Below are 5,435 nucleotides of genomic sequence, written 5' to 3' on the forward strand. Positions count from 1 at the left end.
TATTAATTTTAGAAAAAGACTGAGTTAAATTTATTTATATCCTAATATAGATATTTTTATTGTTTTTGTTTTTTGCTAAGCCTATAGCGCTTCTAGCTAATTTTTCACTTTTCATTTTTTTTCTTTTCTTTTTACCACTTTTGTACATTTGTTTATTTTATAAAATTAACGAAGTTTCTTATTTTAAAATTAACCTTTATATTTACGGAATTTATAAAGGGGCTTGGTGATAAGACATATTAGTCTTCTTCTCGCCCCTGCTATATTTATATTTTGTTAGTAAATTACGGAATGTATATTTTTAAACGGCAAAAAAAAAAAAAAAAAAAAATTTTTTGCAACATTATTGACATGTAAAGAATGAACTTACTTCGTAATCCAATCTTCGGTAAACTCGGCTGCTACAGTTTTACATAAAACTGTAGCAGCCGAATTTATCGAAGATTGCATTAAGAAGAACTTTTATTCTTTACATTTCAATAATGTTGCAAAGAAATTTCGCACTGACCATTAGAGATTTATCAAATTTCAGTATACTGCTAGTATACTGCCAGTATACTGGCAGCCTCTTGAGACAGAGTCTTCTAGGGTGGTTTTGTCGTGTACAGATGAAGCATTTGACCCAACATTTGTGCTCCAGTCTAGGCCGAGCGATGAAATATTCCTGTTCGCTGTAAACTTCATCAAAGAGGCATTTAAGAAAACAATCGCTTCTTTATTTACTGTTTGCTGAATCTATTGTGGCGTATATTTTTTAAATGATGGCTTCTGGAGCTGTAGCTATTGTTTTATACTAGTGTGGACTATCATGTGTACCGTAAATGCTTACGTGACTTGCCGCACGGCTCATTTAGTGAGAAGATTCATTAAGGAGAAAGCGGTGCAATAGCGCAAAAAACGAGAATATAACATGTTTTTTTAAATTACTTTTAGATTACTTTGTCAGATACGATAATCTTTGTGTGCTTTTTGAATTCTTTAGCCTAAAAAACTATACAAACGACATATTATTAGGAGGGGAAAAACATTCTGCTTTGAAAAATGGCAAATTTAGCAGCCGTTTTGAAAAAATAGCCGCACTCCGATTATATAGAACCTTTAATTTCTTATATCACAATCGTATATAGAATAAATATTTTTATCAAAATCAATAGTCGATTTCTCCACATTTATTTCAGTTTTAGCCCCTTTACTTTGTTTTATCATGTCATAGATATTTTTATATAAATCATTGCTACTAATAGCGATTAATCGCGGAATGTACAAATTCACGGAATGTACAAATTGGGATTGACTAGTATTTATTTAATGATTTATATAAAAATAACTATGGCATAGTAAAACTAAGTAATGCTGGTTAAAACGAAAATGAAAGTGGAAAAATCGGTATTGATTTCAATAGAAATATTTAGTATACATTTTTTGACAATATATTAATATAATATTTTCGACTAAGCAATACGTTAATATCAATTTTTATATGTTAATAATATCAATATTTAATAAATGTTGTTTATTTATTTTTTCATTTTTCATTTTTTTTAACGCTTTTTTTTAAATTGATTTACTTTTTTAATTTTCTTTTTTCTTTTTCCTTTACTCTTTTTTTAACTATTATTGTTTTGTTTTTTTAATTATATATATAATTTAGATTTAAAATATATATAAAAAGAAATACATATAAATTTTACACAAAAGAAGTTGTTTTTTTTAAGTGCAAAAAACAAACTTTTGCGTATAAAATTACGTTAACAATGTTTAAAAAAGTCCCATTGATGTTTTTAAATCCAAGATATAAATAAAGTTTCGCTTCCATCCATATCTATATTTTTTTGTTGAGTTCTTGTATGATAAGCGATCTTCCTCATTCACTATCTTGCGCCATTTTCTCTTTTATTAAAAATATTGAACTGAAAAATATAAGGATTTTTTCATTTCAAATCAAAATATAAGGATTTCTTCATTTCAAATTTTGAAATTAGCATCATCAAATGAGCATCAGTAGAAATATACTATAGTTTCACGTTCTTTTAAAGACGTATTTAACATTTTGCAAAATTTATATGCATTTTAAAAAGGATTATGTATATATTTGCTTTTATATAAACACAGACAATATGCAAACGGGGCTCGGTTATAAGACAGTTTACTCCGGACTATATTTATATATGTCTTGTCTGGTTATTTATATACGTTCTTGTCAGGTCAGGTGTATTGTCCTCATGATCACCCTGCTACTGGTAGCACCTAACCCGGTGCAACCTGTTTCATGTCCTGCTGCCTTGTGGGATTCTCATCCTAAGCAATGGCTGGAAGGAGATTGCTTCCTGTCATTAGTACTATCTAAAATTGGTCATGCCTATAATAATATATACATATATGTTAATTTTTTCGTGTGTGTCTTTTAAATAGTTTGAGGTGCCTTAGTTTCTGTTTTAGCTCACCTGTAATCTACTTTATATGTATGTTTGTGTTCTGTCTGCTTATGTTTATATGTATGTTTGTGTTCCATCTGAATCTCTAACGCGGTGTTTACACACTCGTAAGTTACTTTATGTATGTATGTATGTGTTCGGTTTAAATGTTTGAATGTTTTTTTTTAAATGTTTAAATCTGTTTTGATGCAGTGTGAGGTCATTAACTAACTAGACACTCCATCTATTAAACTTACAATTACCCTTATTGGTAGATATTTGTTGGGTGTAATATTTTTCCTAATGCATTTCCAAAATATAATGCCCGGTATTTTTAGATGCTGTTTGCAGAAAGTAACTCCTTTTAATTACTCCAGGTCAGGGCAGGTTCAGGATCATCACGAGCACCTTGCTACTGGTATTATGTAACCCAGAACCACCGGTCCAATGTTCTGCTGCCTTGTAGAATGTGCTTTTTAAGGCAAAGGCTAAGAGAAACAAACTCCCACTTAAAAATTCCCTGTTTTGTGGCTCTTGGTAGAGTAAAGACTAGAGATGGTGCCCAGCTAACATTAAACGTTCAAGTACATTCGGCGAACGTTACAAACGTTCGACCATTTTGTAGGAACGTTTTCTATGAACGTCACGACACCCAGTTAACACAAAACGTTCAACGAACGTTTTGTGTTAGCTGGGTACCTCGATGAAAATTTTTAACCATGCTTTCTCCCTTTACCCCTCTGTCAATATCGTTAATATTGGTGACTTTAATGCTCATGGCTTGGCTCTAACGCCACTGATCCTGCTGGAACTAAAGCCTATAACTTTTGCATTTCTCAATCTCTTACTAAGATAGTTTACTTTGTGACTCGTTTTCTTGACAACCCCAATCATTTACCTTCACTCCTTAATTTATGTCTGGTTTCTGATCCTAGTTTGTGTTCCATTTCTCCTTTTTCTCCCTTAGGTAGTTTTAACAATGCAATGATCTCTTTAAATCTTTCCTCTCGTACCTTATTTTTGGACTCACCCTATTATCACACAACATAACATTACCTGAAAACTGACTGGGACTCTTTTTGTGAATTTCTTCGTGACGGTCCTTAGGCTAATGTCTTTTCCTCTCAGCTAAAAAATGCGTAACCTCGTGGATTCAGGAAGGAATAGATTCTTTTATTCCTTCTTGTTGGTTTCAAGTCAAGCCTCATTCTACTCCTTAGTTTTCACCCTGTTATGCAGCTACTATATCTAATTGTAATCATTTTTTTCATCTTTTTTAAAAAAAATACTCTCTTGAAAACAAGTAGCTAACATAGCACATAACAAACAGCTACACAACAAACAGGTAAGAACATTCTGACCCCTCCAAATATTGTCCAATCAGTCTTCTTTCCGTTATAAGCAAGGTCTTTGAGTTTTTGATAAACAAATTTCTCACATCCTATCTTGAGTCAAATAACTTGCTGTCAGACAATCAGTATGGTTTTTGATCCTCTCGCTCTTCAGAGACTTGCTAACTGCTGTGACTGAATGATTTTATTGCCTTTTAGATGGATGCGGAGAGGTTAGGGCCACTGCTTTTAACATATTTTTGACAAATTTTGGCACGTTGGCTTCTCTATAAGCTTGTTTCATATGATGTGTCTGGTAGAGTTTTTGAGATTATCAAGTTGTTTTTTTCTAACCGCCTTATTAAAGTCATCCTATAAGTTACATCCTATAAATTACATCCATAAAGGGCAACACTCATCTTTATTTCCAGTAACTTCTGGGGTACCTCAAGATTCCACCCTTGGTCCTATTTTGTTTCTTATTAACATTAATGATCTTCTCGAAAGCCTTTATTTAAAGTAGCTCTTTTTGCTGATGACTCAATTGTATACTCCTGTCTTGACAAAAAGTCTTATCTTTTCGATCGCCTAAAACATCACTTCTGTAACAAATTGGGGCTCACAGAGGCTAGTAAACTTTAACTCCAACAAAACTCAGTTATTTACTGCAAACAACTATCTCAGTACTGTCGAAATTCTAATATCGATGAATGGCAACCCACTGCTTAATCCTCTTTTTGCTTCTTCTAGAATTATCTTTTACAACTGACCTTTCATGAAAACTATATATACAATCAGTTGCCAAGTTAGCTTTTGCTAAGGTTTCTTCTCTTTATGGTGCTTGCCATTTTGTTACTTTTACAAATCTCTTATTCGTCCCTGTATGGAATACTGTTGTCATATTAGGGCTGGTTTTTCTAATGATGCCCTTTTTTTTCTAGACAAAAACCAAAAACGCATTGTAAATGTAGTTGGACCTGGTCTATCTAATAAACTTGTGCCTCTTTCCCATTGTCAAAAAGTTATATATCTCTCTTTCTCTTTTCTAAAAATTTCATGGCCGCTGCTCAAAGGAGCTTTCATCTCTAGTTCCCTCATTTAAAACTCATTCTCGCTTGACTTGTCATTCATCAAAGTCTCATTCTTATACTGTATCTGCCCTGCATGTTCCAAAAACTTTTATTCGTCTAGCTTTAATCCCCGCACTTAAACCTTTGAAACTCTTTCCCATCTTCATGTTTTCCTGACTCATACAACTTTCAACTCTTTAAGTCATCTGTCAACCGTTTTTATGCTCTATAACTCTATTCTTTTTTTCTAGAAACTTCCAACTTATTAGTGGTTGCTTGTAGCTTTGTTGGGAGTGAATCAGAATAAAAATAAAATAAAAAAAGAGAGGCTTGGCGTAAGAGAATTTATCTTTAAAGTTAATTGGATGAACAACAATTATTTGTTCACGATAAACTGGTAACAAATAAGATTTGTTGGTATTACTCCCAGTCAATACTAGCATAATTCATATGGAAATGGGTGAAAGAGAAAAATAATTGTATTAAAATGTGTTTCTTGAAAACATTTTAATACAACTTTGAGGCACAAAAATTTTACTTATTAATTCCAGGTATGGTTTTCAGCTTTGTCTTAATTTATCTAACTAAATATAGTATTTATTTCTCTTTTTATTTCAATT

Source organism: Hydra vulgaris, chromosome 11, assembly GCF_038396675.1.
Source record: "Hydra vulgaris chromosome 11, alternate assembly HydraT2T_AEP".
Classification (NCBI taxonomy): Eukaryota; Metazoa; Cnidaria; class Hydrozoa; order Anthoathecata; family Hydridae; genus Hydra; species Hydra vulgaris.